The sequence below is a fragment of the Odocoileus virginianus genome, chromosome 22 (genome assembly GCF_023699985.2).
Source record: "Odocoileus virginianus isolate 20LAN1187 ecotype Illinois chromosome 22, Ovbor_1.2, whole genome shotgun sequence".
Taxonomy (NCBI): domain Eukaryota; kingdom Metazoa; phylum Chordata; class Mammalia; order Artiodactyla; family Cervidae; genus Odocoileus; species Odocoileus virginianus.
Genome location: NC_069695.1, coordinates 45412159 through 45427696, shown reverse-complemented (window position 1 = coordinate 45427696; position 15538 = coordinate 45412159).

The following is a 15538-nucleotide window of genomic DNA, read 5'->3' as shown; positions in this document are numbered from 1 at the left end:
TCACTCAGTCGTTTGAAAGAATAATTTTTAACCTACCATATAGGCAGAATTTATAAACAAGAGAACAAAACATGCACATTTAGACAACACATTTCAGTAAAGGAAAATAATGAGCAGAGGTAACAAGTTGGCGGAATTTTTGAGCAAATACTCTACTTGAAGGCAAATGCTCCATGCAAGAAAGAAAGCAGAGTCTAATTCCAATACTGGGGTATTTCTTTGCACTCTCTATGTGTTGATCTCATTTAGTCTGTCCATTCTATGACTTAGGCTTCCCAGGTGGCACTAGTTGTAAGAAACCCATCTGCCAATGCAGGAGATACAGGAGATGTGGGTTCAATCCCTGGGTTGGGAAGATCCTCTGGGGCAGGAAATTGCAACCCACTCCAGTATTCTTGCTTAGGAAATTCCACAGACACAGGAATATGGTGGGCTACAATCCATAACGTCACAGAGTTGAACATGACTTAGCGTGCACACACACACACACACACACACACACATTCTATGACTTATTGGATCTAGTTGTGATGCACTCACTTCCATTCAGATCTGTTGAAATAAATGTCTTGGCCCAAGATGAAACTGCTCATATCTGAGATGCCATGTCAGCAAACTTAGATAAGTTTTGTGTCCCTGTTACTCTTTCTCTTGACTGGAAGTACTATATATAGCCAGTCAGCCACCCCCCAAACCCAGGCTAATTCTGGGCTCCACTCTGGGCTTCTTTCTTCCTTATTGATTTACTTTCTTTTTTTTTTTTATTAATTTATTTTTTATTGAAGGATAATTGCTTTACAGAATTTTGCTGTTTTCTGTCAAACCTCAACATGAATCAGCCATAAGTATACATATATCCCTTCCCTTTTGAACCTTCCTCCCATCTCTCTCCCCATCCCACCCGCCTAGGTTGATACAGAGGCCCTGTTTGAGATTCCTGAGCCATACAGCAAATTCCTATTGGCTATCTATTTTACATATGGTAATGTAAGTTTTCATGTTACTCTTTCCATGCATCTCACCCTCTCCTCCCCTCTCCCCATGTCCATAGGTCTATTCTCTATGTCTTCTTTGTTCTTTACTCTTTATCTTACAAAAGCTTTCTGTTTTCCATCCTATTTTACAGTTTTCCAGCTTTTGGAGATAGAGACTACCTTCTTCATAAAGTGTTTAATTTCTTTGTTTGTATCACCTGAATTATCTTCTTTAGTCATTTTTTTTAACATATCAAGCTTCTTTTACCTACGTTCTGAATTATTCTTAAGTATTATGTGCATGAGCATGAACAGTTACATAAAGATATGTATATGTATCACAGACATATAACACACACATGAACACACATACACAGAGAGAGAGAGAAAGACAAAAAATTCAAAGGCAAAAACATAAGGAGACATGTTATTTGTGTAATACTGGGTAGTTTCCTCAATTTTTCTCTTACTTTAACCAGTGTCTATGTTTGACCTAATTTTGTCTGTAGACAACTTCAAAAAGAGTTATTTTAAAATTTCCTATAATTGTCAATGTGAAGAATATAGCTTATGAGAAGATCCCATGAGAACTGTACTATATATTATTGGTAAAAAAAGAAAAGTATATTTCATCAGATATTATAGACATGAATGTGTGTGCTATGCTAAGCTGCTTCAGTCTTGTCTGACTTTTTGTGACCCCATGGACTATAGCCCACCAGGCTCCTCTATCCATGGAATTTTCTAGGCAAGTAAACTGAAGTGGGTTGCCATTTCCTTCTCCAGGGCATCTTCCTGACCAAGGGATTGAACCTGTACTCCGTGCATTGTCAGGCAGATTCTTTACCAATGAGCCAGAGGGAAGCCCAGTATAATATTGGGTTAGCCAAAAGGTTCGCACATCTTTATGAAGATATCCATAATATCTTTTGGAAAAACTGAATGAACTTTTTGGTAAACCCAATGTATAGTGAACTTATTTTTGATGTTTCTGATTCAAATTACTTAAGATTCTACACCTTTTTTTATTTGTTTCATTTTATTTCCAGTGTCCCATACAGTTACTTCCTGCACACTGCAGACATTCAATATATGTTTTGAATAAAAAATGAATCAACATTCAAATATATTTATAAGGTTTTACCTTTGCCAGTGTAGTTTCAACAACTATCATGTCTCACCTGGATTTTGCAATCCCTTCTTAACCAGACTCCTGGTCTACAATCTTGCCCCCTTGATAGAATTCCCTACTTAAACTCCTCTCCTGACATCACCACCTCCATGTACTATGCTGGGTTAGAAACTCCCTAAGACCCTGGACTTTAGCTAATACATTCATTCTAGATATACTCCCCATTTTCTTGGTGCATAAGAAACAGTAAATTTTTGTTGCACAAAAGCAATAGCAACAACAGCAGCCCCCTCCCTCACCAAACGTTCTTATTCCTCTAAGTAAGCTGCTGCTTCTTTTTTTTTTTTTTTTGGCTGTGTCTCCAACAAATCTAAACTGCAGCAGGACTTTCATCTTCTGTCTTGAGTAACGAGAATGTAAGGAGTACAACATGTTGGACAGAATACATGATTGATGAGTGAAAAGTTTTAACAGAAAGAATGAGAGGCTGACGTGACTATTGGTAAAGTTGGGAGGACAGAGGTCAGAGAAACTGTTGCCAATGACATCAGCCTGCTGCTCCAAAGCAGGGAGTTCTGAAAATCTCAGCCAGCAATTGCTGAAAATCCAGGATCATCTTACCCTGAAGCCCCTGTCAATCTCACCAAACTCTGAGAAGCTCTACCTTCTATTTCAACCTCCATCATTAACATCAGTGCTGCTCAGGAAAATCTCTCAGCAGCTATTTCGGACCTCACCTTTGCTCATTCACACTTACGACTCCATCTGGAAAATAATGACTTCCCTTCCTCTTTTGCCCAAATCTTTATTGTAATTGCCCATTGTTGGCAGATTCTGACCTGTTGTGTACAGGAGGAAGGGGATCTTGGGAGATTTGACTTTTCTACAGTGCAAGTTAAATCCCAGAAATGGGTGCCACAATGCTACTGAACTGAAAATAAATAACCAAGCAAACATACTTCCCCAGAAAGTTAGGACTCTTGGAAAAAAGCTACAATTTCCCCCACTCATTTATTTTCCTTCACATAATATTGTTGTTGTTATTCTTTGTTTAGTTTTTGCTTTATGGTTGTCTTTCTGCCTTATTCTATGCATAAATCTTGGGTGAATCTAACTTAGATTTATCACCCACCTGGCACCTAACTCAATTATCTGGTCCCAGCTGCTGTATTAAGTGTACAGTACTTCTGTAACACTTCACATTTTCAAGGGAAATGTTTGATTTATCTAAAGTACTAACTAGGCTGTGTATTGTAACCTGCTCTAAGTTTATTTTGCTCTTAAAATTTCCTATCCCATTAGAACAAAAACTATAAGGCTTTCTTATAACTCTACATATATTATCTTACAGAAAGACTAGATATTCTCATTAATATATTAATAAATATGCTAAAGTTATTAGAGGACTGTACTCAAAAGTGAAATAACAAAAAATATTTAATGATAACTCTCTTTTAACATAATTAATTTGGATAAATAAATACCTGCTGAAGTATTTTTTATTTTGTTTTGAACAAAATATTTGCTTCCTTTTAGCTTTATTTCACTTTTCCCTACTGCCCTTTCTGTGTTAATTATTTAATAGCTAGATGCTAAAAGACCTAGGAGAAATGAAAAGGTTATTAAGTAACTGTTAACAGGCAATTAAGAATCTCTGTAAATGGCTCATTGTCCCAGAAATTCATACCCATATTTTATGGTTGCCAAGAACTATTGTCATGAGATCAAAAACCACTATGACCCTCCATGTTCACAGGAACCCAAACACTTACAAAATACATCACACATTTCTCTAAAGGTGAGCATTTATCACTATCTATGTGCACTCTTGCAGTGTCTTTTAGTTGCCTGCATTTATTTTATTTTTTATTCTGGGTAATTCTCTTCTTTTTTTTTTTTTTTTTTCATTTATTTATATTAGTTGGAGGCTAATTACTTTACAATATTGTAGTGGTTTTTGCCACATATTGACATGAATCAGCCATGGATTTACACGTGTTCCCCATCCCGATCCCCCCTTCCGCCTCCCTCCCCACCCCATCTCTCTGGGTCTTCCCAGGGCACCAGCCCTGAGCACTTGTCTCGTGCATCCAACCTGGGCTGGTGGTCTGTTTCACCCTTGATAGTATACTTGTTTCAATGCTATTCTCTCAGAACAACCCACCCTCGCCTTCTCCCACAGAGTCCAAAAGTCTGTTCTGTACATCTGTGTCTCTTTTTCTGTTTTTCATATAGAGTTATTGTTACCATCTTTTAAAATTCCGTATATATATATGTGTTAATATATTGTATTGGTCTTTATCTTTCTGGCTTACTTCACTCTGTATAATGGGCTCCAGTTTCATCCATCTCATTAGAACTGATTCAAATGAATTCTTTTTAATGGCTGAGTAATATTCCATTGTGTATATGTACCATAGCTTCCTTATCCATTCATCTGCTGATGGGCATCTAGGTTGCTTTCATGTCCTGGCAATTATAAACAGTGCTGTGATGAACATTGGGGTACACGTGTCTCTTTCAGATCTAGTTTCTTTGGTGTGTATGCCCAGGAGTAGGATTGCTTGGTCATATGGCAGTTCTATTTCCAGTTTTTTAAGGAATCTCCACACTGTTCTCCATAGTGGCTGTACTAGTTTGCATTCCCACCAGCAGTGTAAGAGGGTTCCCTTTTCTCCACACCCTCTCCAGCATTTATTGCTTGTAGACTTTTGGATAGCAGCCATCCTGACTGACATGTAATGGTACTTCGTTGTGATTTTGATTTGCATTTCTCTGATAACGAGTGATATTGAGCATCTTTTCATGTGTTTGTTAGTCATCTGTATGTCTTCTTTGGAGAAACGTCTGTGTAGTTCTTAGACCCGTTTTTTGATTGGGTCATTTATTTTCCTTGAATTGAGCTCCAGGAGTTGCTTATATATTTTTGAGATTAATCCTTTGTCTGTTTGGTTTGCTATTATTTTCTCCCCATTCTGAAGGCTGTCTTTTCACCTTGTATATAGTTTCCTTTGTTGTGCAAAAGCTTTTAAGTTTAATTAGGTCCCATTTGTTTATTTTTGCTTTTATTTCCAATATTCTGGGAGGTGGGTCATAGAGGATCTTGCTGTGATTTATGTCAGAGAGTGTTTTGCCTATGTTCTCCACTAGGAGTTTTATAGTTTCTGGTCTTACATTTAGATCTTTAATCCATTTTGAGTTTATTTTTGTGTATGTTGTTAGAAGGTGTTCTAATTTCATTCTTTTACAAGTGGTTGACCAGTTTTCCCGGCACCACTTGTTAAAGAGGTTGTCTTTTTTCCATTGTATATCCTTGCCACCTTTGTTGAAGATAAGGTGACCATAGGTTTGTGGATTTATCTCTGGGCTTTCTTTCTGTTCCATTGATCTATAGTTCTGTCTTTGTGCCAGTACCACACTGTGGCGCTGATAACTGTGGCTTTGTAGTAGAGCCTGAAGTCAGGCAGGTTGATTCCTCCAGTTCCATTCTTCTTTCTCAAGATTGCTTTGGCTATTCGAGGTTTTTTGTATTTCCATACAAATTGTGAAATTATTTGTTCTAGTTCTGTGAAAAATACTGTTGGTAGCTTGATAGGGATTGCATTGAATCTATAGATTGCTTTGGGTAGTATAGTCATTTTCACTATATTGATTCTTCCAATCCATGAACACAGTATATTTCTCCATCTATTTCTGTCCTCTTTGATTTCTTTCATCAGTGTTTCATAGTTTTCTATATATAGGTCTTTCATTTCTTTAGGTAGATACGCTCCTAAGTATTTTATTCTTTTTGTTGTAATGGTGAATGGTATTGTTTCCTTAATTTCTCTTTCTGTCTTCTCATTGTTAGCGTATAGGAATGCAAGGGATTTCTCTGTGTTAATTTTATATCCTGCAACACTACTGTATTCATTGATTAGCTGTAGTAATTTTCTGGTAGAGTCTTCAGGGTTTTCTAAGTAGAGGATCATGACGTCTGCAGACAGTGAGAGTTTTACTTCTTTTCCTATCTGGATTCCTTTTATTTATTTTTCTGCTCTGATTGCTGTGGCCAACACTTCCAAAACTATGTTGAATAGTAGTGGTGAGAGTGGGCACCCTTGTCTTGTTCCTGACTTTAAGGGAAATGCTTTCAATTTTTCACCATTGAGGATAAAGTTTGCTGTGGGTTTGTCATATATAGCTTTTATTATGTTGAGGTATATTCCTTCTATGCCTGCTTTCTGGAGAGTTTTTATTATAAGTGGGTGTTGAATTTTGTCAAAGGCTTTTTATGCATCTATTGAGATAATATTATGGTTTTTATCTTTCAATTTGTTAATGTGGTGTATTACATTGATTGATTTGTGGATATTAAAGAATCCTTGCATTCCTGGGATAAAGCCCACTTGGTCATGATGTATGATCTTTTTAATATGTTGTTGGATTCTGTTTGCTAGAATTTTATTAAGGACTTTTGCATCTATGTTCATCAGTGATATTAGCCTGTAGTTTTCTTTTTTTGTGGCATCCTTGTCTGGTTTTGGTATTAGGGTGATGGTGGCCTCATAGAATGAGTTTGGAAGTTTGCCTTCTTCTGCAGTTTTCTGGAAGAGTTTGAGTAAGATAGGTGCTAGCTCTTCTCTAAATTTTTGGTAGAATTCAGCTGTTAAGCCATCTGGTCCTGGACTTTTGTTTGTTGGAAGATTTCTGATTATAGTTTTGATTTCCATGCTTGTGATGGGTCTGTTAAGATCTTCTTTTCTTCCTGGTTCAGTTTTGGAAAGTTATACTTTTCTAAGAATTTGTCCATTTTATTGGCATAGAGCTGCTGGTAGTAGTCTTTTATGGTCCTTTGTATTTCAGAGTTGTCTGTTGTGATCTCTCCATTTTCATTTCTAATTTTGTTGATTTGGTTCTTCTCCCTTTGTTTCTTAATGAGTCTGGCTAACGGTTTGTCAATTTTATTTACCTTCTCAGAAAACCAACTTTTACCTTTGTTGATTTTTGCTATGGTCTCTTTTGTTTCTTTTGCATTTATTTCTGCCCTAATTTTTAAGATTTCTTTCCTTCTACTAACCCTGGGGTTCTTCATTTTTTCCTTCTCTAGTTGCTTTAGGTGTAGAGTTAGGTTATTTATTTGACTTTTTTCTTGTTTCTTGAGGAAAGACTGTAATGCTATGAACCTTCCCCTTAGCACTGCTTTTACAGTGTCCCATAGATTTTGAGTTGTTGTGTTTTCATTTTCATTTGTTTCTATTTATATGCATATTTTGATTTCTTTTTTTATTTCTTCTATGATTTGTTGGTTATTCAGAAGTGTGTTATTTAGCCTCCATATGTTGGAATTTTTAATAGTTTTTTTTCCTGTAATTGAGATCTAATCTTACTGCATTGTGGTCAGAAAAGATGACTGGAATGATTTCAATTTTTTTGAATTTACCAAGGCTAGATTTATGGCCTAGGATGTGATCTATTCTGGAGAAGGTTCCACGTGCACTTGAGAAAAAGGTGAAGTTGATTGTTTTGGGGTGAAATGTCCTATAGATATCAATTAGGTCTAGATGGACCATTGTGTCATTTAAAGTTTGTGTTTCTTGTTAATTTTCTGTTTAGTTGATCTGTCCATAGGTGTGAGTGGGATATTAAAGTCTCCAACTATTATTGTGTTATTGTTAATTTCCCCCTTCATTCTTGTTAGCATTTGCCTTACATATTGAGGTGCTCCTAAGGTGGGAGTTGCCTGCATTAAAAAGAAAAAAAAGAAGAAGAAGTATTTCTGATTAGAAATTTCTCCGGGGGTCTTGACCAATTAAGTATACATTTCTGGATTGAGACAGAATTGTCCCTGGGTCTCTGTCCTTGCCCCGTTTTAACTCAACCCTTCTGTATGCAACTGGCATTGACAATTGAATACACTTTTTTGACTGTCCCATTGTTAATGAAAGTGTACTTTTGGGTCTTCTGTAGATGCCAAACAGAGATTGAGCACCTGGAGTGAAAAATGAAGTTTTCTCTCTCCTAATCTTTACCTGAATTAATATACAAACTTCAGCAGTCCATTTATTTTTGCATGAAACAGAAACTTCCATGAATTAATGCAGTTCTCCTAAGTACCACATTAGTATGAACCAACAGCCAGACCAATTGCCACTTTGCATCTCTTTAGGGTGAAACCAGCATATAGCATAGGTAAGACTTATCATCTTATGATGTTTTCAGTCTTTCTTTTCTGCTTGGAGTATTTACTAGCACCTCCAATTTTAGTTTTTTCAAATACTGTCTGCTTTCTCCTACTGGCATAGATAGTTAATGTATATGCAAGTTTGAGTAGACTCTGGGAGTTGGTGATGGACAGGGAGGCCTGGTGTGCTGTAGTCCATGGAGTCATGCGCAGTTGGACACAACTGAGTGACTGAACTGAACTGATGCACCTTTCAGTTGTATGAATGATGATGATTCTCTGTGTGTGCCAATGCGATGAGATTGCTGTATGTTCTCACACATCAGAGTGCACACACATACACAATACAGAAACACCCACATGTACACACTGGTGAAATACAACCAGCAAATGTCTTTGTTAAAACAAGGTCCCGGCATGACCTTTGTTTTTTGGACTCTGTGGGAGAAGGGGAGGGTGGGATGATCTGAGAGAATAGCATTGAAACATGTATATTATCAATTGAGAAACAGATCCCCAGTCCAGGTTGGATACATGAGACAAGTGCTCAGGGCTGGAGCACTAGGATGATCCAGAGGGATGGGATGGGGAGGGAGGTGGGAGGGGGTTCAGGATGGGGAACACATGTAAATCCATGGCTGATTTATACCAATGATGGCAAAAACCACTACAGTATTATAAAGTAATTAGCCTCCAACTAATATAAATAAATGAAAAAAAAAAAGAAAAAAAAACTTAATGTGATTCATTTTGTCAAAATTCACAATCTCCCTCAGTGATTAACAGCGCATGTTCAGCCTCAGATGGAAAGATGATTGATGTCAAATGTCAAAAATAGTTGTGCACAGACCTTTCTGCGTGTCACTGGCTGGGACTGTGATGTGAAACTATAGTGTTCGAACAGGGAGGAAAATGTGTCTCTTTGATTAAAGCCCCCACTGTTTAAATGCAGGGCACTGAGCACTAGTAAGAGAAGACAAGCTGTCACCATCAAACAGGTTCTGATAATAAACTTTCAGGCATGAAGGGTGAAAGTGTTCTGTAACCTTAATTCATGTCATTGTTTTAAGAGCTTGTGTTCACAGCATTCATGGAAAATGACTAAGGGTGCTAATATCATACAAACTGCATAAATTAAACAATGGCCAGAGGTGCTTGCTATCTTGACAGCACTGAGAGGATGTTAGGTAAAGGTGTGATGCTTCCGAACTAGCTCAAATGACCTTTCCAGATGTGTAAATTCCAAGCCCACCTATTGTAATTATATGTGATGACTGAACAGATATTATGCAGGCAGGAGTTGAATGCAAATAAAGTCAATAAAGATTTTATACAAAAATGTTCTAGTTCTTGGCAGGCTATAATTTGCAGAAACAACAGTTAAGCTTCCAAAATAAGACCCTTTAAAGAGGAACAAATCGTTGGGAGAAGCAGGACAAGGAAAGACATGATAAGAGAATTAATGCTTGTCAGTTTGTTGGAATATGAAATCTTTATAGGTAACACAGTACCTACCAAACAGAAAATCTTTGCTGAAGTCGTGATGGTAATGCAGTGATCTTATCTCACCAGAACACATTCAATTTAAGCATTAACTAGGTTTGTTTCAGGTAAATTATCCTTTTTCCTATGAGGAAATTTCAGCCTGGTGGGTTAGCACTCTTTTCCATCTGCATAAATGTTCTGAGGTCCCTCTTACTGATTGGTCTCACTTTATTTTTTATTTTTTTTTGAATTTATTATTTAATTGGAGTATAGTCACTTTACAATGTTGTGTTAATTTCCACTGTATAGCAGTGTGAATCGGCTATGTGATAGTTGCTCACATAGCTCACATAGTCAGTTGTGTCTGACTTTTTGGGACTTCATGGACTGTGGCCAGCCAGGCTCCTCTGTCCATGGGATTCTCTAGGCAAGAATACTGGAGTGGGTTAAACAAGATGTATACATATATCCTCTCCCTTTTGAGCCTCGCTCCCACCCCACTCCCATCCCACCTCCTAGATAACATTACACACACACAAGATAACATTGCTGTGATACTACCATTGTTGTTGTTTAGTTGCTAAGTCATGTCCAATTCTTTGCGACCTCATGAACTATAGCCCACCAGGCCCCTGTGTCCCTGGGATTTCCCAGGCAAGAATACCAGAGTAGGTTGCCATTTCCTTCTCCAGGGGATTTTCCCCACCCAGGAATCAAACCTGTGTCTCTTGCACTGGCAGGCAGATTCTTTACCTCTGAGCCACCAGGGAAAGACCACTGTGAGCAATCCTTGCATTATTAATATTTAGAATATGATTTTTTAAATGTGGAAAAAGCAGAACTGTTGAAGTCACCACATTTTAAGGTTTAAAGGAAACTTACAGTTAATCTTTCACTCTCTCGTAAAAGTAAGCCTTTTCTTGATTAAAGACAGTATCAACATTTTGTGCAATACAATCCATGGAATATTCTTTCATTCTGAAACATTCATTGATGTATCATTGGCGGATATGTTTATTCTCCATTTTTGCACACTTTATTTGCATCACTTCTATGTGAATATGATAATAAGGAATATATCTGCATGTAAAGACAGAACTCACATGTGCATATATAATTATAATTCCAAGACCCTGATGTTAGGAAAGATCAAAGGCAGGAGGAAAAGGGGACAACAGAGGATGAGATGGTTGGGTGGCATCACTGAATCAATGGACATGAGTTTGAGCAAGCTCAGGTAGTTGGTGATGGACAGGAAAGTCTGGCATGCTGTAGTTCATGGGGTCTCAAAGAGAAACAATTGAGTGACTGAACTGAATTGAACTTGAACTGATTCTTCTCTAAAGATTCTTGAAAAAATAGATTATTTAAAACTATAATTCACTCACTATTTTTCTAGGAAGCATAGCAAAAGTGATAAATACTTAAAGTTGTGCATTAAAAAATCTGGGGGATCAGTTATCCATTTCATGGCAAACTCTTCCTTATCCAGTTGAATAATTGCACATTTAACTTTATATCTCAGAAAAATTCAGAATTCTTTAAATTTTGGTTCTGTTAACCAGTTGTTTTCTTTTACTAGGAAAAAATAAAAGCTAGCAGTAGACAATAGCTTTATCAGGATTGACAAAGTGATCTCAGTTTATGTGGCAAGCAATTAATGAACGTGGTATCTATCATGAAAATAAGCAAAAGATGAATATTCATTGTATCTCCTACTATTTAAGCAGGTTCTTGCATTGGTCGACATTAACATAGCCTGGTTATTCATAAGGTGAAATATAATTTCAAAAGTTATTCTGCTGCATCTTTTGACATCACCAACCTGGAGCTACTGACAAAATGAATCATTTCAAACAGGGGCATGACACTAGCAGAATAAAATAACCCAAATGCTGACAAGGAGAGGGAGCAAATGCAATGAACCAGCCAATTTTCTCTCTGCTCCAGAGCCACAGTATCAGAAAGTACAAGCTATTAGTTCAAGGGATGAGAACTAAGGAGTTGTAAATTATTCTGCTATTTTAGATTTTATCATGCAAACACTTCAGCTTCTTAGTAGAAGTATACTTACACACAAATATGTGTGTATAAGCGTAATGTGTGTGTGGGTTTGTTGCTTAGTCATATCTGACTCTTTGCAACCCTATAGACCGCAGTCCCACCAGGTCCCTCTGTCCATGGGATTCTCCAGGCAAGAACACTGGAGTGGGTTGCCATTTCCTTCTCCAGTATAAGTGTAATATGTGCTGACAATGTGGAAGAATGTGAGAGTGATAGTTGCTTAGTCCTGTCTAACTCTCTGCGATCCCATGGACTGTAGCATTTCAGGCTCTTCTATCCATGGGGTTCTCCAAGCAAGAATACTGCAGTGGGTTGCCATTTCCTTCTCCAGAGGATCTTCCTGTCCCAGGGATCGAATCTAGGTTTCCTGAATTGTAGGCAGATTCTTTACCATCTGAGCCACCAGGGAAGCCCCATACTGACAACATTTAGAGTTATTTTACTTCTCATAAATTCTGAACTTTAATACATTAATCTCCTCAGTATATATTACTCTTTATATTATTAAAATACCACATATATTTTACATCAAATCTCATCAGAAAGATTTTCTAGTATTTAGTTGACAACTTCCCATAGAAGTGACCACTTGGTGTTATATTCTTGATTTTATATTTGACATTATATACTCAGCAAAGGATCTTGCCACATAAATATGCAGAAATTGTAGTTAAGAATAATAATGTCACTAGCATGAGTCACATTATTTTATTTAAACTTCCAAATAATTTGGTATGATATACACTTAGAAGGACGAGATAATTCAGAGTGGGGTTACATTTTGGCTAACAGAGAAGGTGTAAACAGAGAAGATAGAGGTGGACAAACAGAAAATAGATTAAAAAGTCATGTGCACATGCATTAACATAATAATAGAGATATTGAAAATATCTCACTGAGACTGTGGAGTTAGACTAGCTTGTCCTAGGGAACGTTAGGCAAACACAGAAAGAATAGAAGGAAGGGAGGTCGGGGAAGGGAAAGGAGGGAAGTGCAGGGTGACATAGAGAATATCTGTCAACTCATAATCTTTTCCAGCAGAATTTAATTTTGTTAAACATTTAAATAATCTGCCATTTTAATAATCTCTGATTCCCCACTCTTAACATATCCTGTACTAATTCTACTGCCTAACAGCACTCAGATCACAAAAGCGCACACTGCTGTATTTAAAATGGATAACCAGCAAGGCCCTACTCCACAGCACAGAGAACTCTGCTCAGCGTTCCGGGGTGGCCCGGATAGGAGAGGAGTTTGGGGGGAGGATGGATACATGCGTATGTATGGCTAAGTCCCTCCACTGTTCACTCGAAACTATCACAGCATTGTTAATCAGCTGTACCCCAATGCAAAATAAAAAGCTTAAAAACTAAGAGTATAAGTGAAACATCTTACAAATTCTGTCTCAGTTTTCCCTAGTGTTTGCCCATGTTCTTCTTGCCTGTAGCCTGAGATCAGAAGTATTATTGCCTACAAGTTGCATAGCGCGGCACTCAGGGAATGCATCCTCGATGCATTAGGCCAGGAAGGAGGAAAAGGGGATCACCATCGGGGAAGAATACAAAAATCAGGACAGCATTGCCAGGTGTGTATAAAGCACAACAAGGGTAGAGGCTGAATTTGTATTGCTGGGCAACTAAATGCCTTCCTCCTCTGCATCCCACAGTAGCCACCAAATGCCTACACCGGTTTTGTTCTCCGTGCAAGCAGAGTTCTCTTCTCAAAATGCACATTTGAAAATGCCTCCCCCCATTAAAATAAAATAGGTTGAATGCATTCTCATTGTTCTGGTGTAGACCAAATTCTTCACGGTGTCTGGGAGATGCTGCGTGTGTTCCTTTTTATTCTGCTACGCTTTTAACGTTGGACTCTATTACAAAGCAAGCCTTTCTTTAGCACTAGCTCCTTTTTTCAATAGGAACTTTGCCTGTATTAACGCTAGCGCAGCTCTTTGGAAAGATATTGCCTCCTTTCTTTACCTCAGTAGCTCCTTTGCTGGTTGTATGTTTTGTCTCAGGGTCTGAGGTGGTTACTTTTATAGTCAACTTGACTGGACTGGGAAAGCGTTATTTCTGATTGTGTCTGTGAGGATGGTTTAGGAAGAGATTAGCATTTGAGTAGATTGTCTTAATTACTACAGCTTTATAATGTCTTGAATTCTGGTGGTTTGAACATTTCAATTTTGTTCTTTTTTCCAAAATTGTGTTACTTATTTTAGTTCATTTGTTTTTTGGTGTTAATTATAGAATCAGTTTTCGGCATCTTAAGAAAATGGGAGATTAAGTTTCTTTTTTATTTTATTTTTAATTTATGTATCAGTTTGGAGAAAATGTGCAATTAACAATATTGGCAATCTAATTCATTAACAAAATTCTCTCCTCTTATACTGATAGTCTATCTGATTCCTTTCATAAGTGTTTTACAAAGTTCAGAACACAAAGTTTACATATACTTTGTGATATTTATACATGAGTATTTTATATCGTTGATGTTATTGCAAGTGAATTTTTAAATTTTAAACAGGTAATTGTTCATGAAATCCACTTAATATTTTTTATTACCCCTGTCCTAATCCTTGTTGATTTATTAGATCTAGAAGACATTGTGTAGTCTCTTTGATGTTTTTTTACATAAGTGACTGTGTTATCTTCAAATATAAACATTTATTTATTCTTTTCCAATCTCTGTGCATCCCTTCCTTTCTTTTCCCTGCTTCATTCCCCTGTCTAGGGTTTCTGGGAAAATACTGAATGGAAGTGATAAGAACAATCATTAGTGACTTGTTCCTGAATTTAGGAACAAAAAGTAAAATATACGGTATTATGCCAAGTGTGGATGGTAGATTTTAATTGCTTATTCTTAGTGTTTTAATATTAATAGACCTTGAATTTTGTCAAGTGGTATTTCAGCATACATTGGGGTAATTATATGATTTTTTATTTAGTATTTTATAGATAAATCTCACTGGCTGACTTTTGAATGTTGAACTAAACTTGCTTACCTGGAAAAATTCCCACTTAGTTATGATGTGTTATCTTTTCTATATAGTAGGCAGTACAATTTGCTAATATTTTATTGAGGATGTTTACATCTATATTCACAGCAGGTTGCTTCCCAGGTTTCTTTTGTGCAGTATCTCTGTCTGGGTTTGGTTTCACTTTAATGATGATCTCTTAGAATAATTTAGGAGCTATTGCCCATGTATTTATGTTCAGGAACAGTTTGTGTAGAACTGATACAATTTCTTCCAACATTAATAGTAGAATTCATCAGTAAAACTCTCTAGGTTTGGAAGATTTTTTTGAAAAGTGGTTTTATATTTAACTAAAAAAGTAATTATTTTAATAGACACAGAAATACTAAAGTTATCTATTTATCTGTGAGTGTGAGTAAGCCTTTATAGTTTATTTCATTCAAGGAATTTGATCTAAATCCTCCCATTTGTTAGTGTAAAGTCATTCATGGTCTATCCTTACTGTTATGCTGATATAAGATCTATAGTGATAGCTCTTCTTTCATGTGTAGTATTGATGATCTGTTTCTTCTTTCTCTTTTCCTTGATCAGTCCTGCTTAAAGTATATATATTTTCTCTTTTCAAAGAGTGGATTTTGTTTTCAATGATTTTTATTTTTTATGTGTTTTAAATTTTGTTTTCTGATATCTGTTATTACTTATTATCTTTAGCTATTCTTTCCAACTGTCTTTTTTAAAAATCTGCT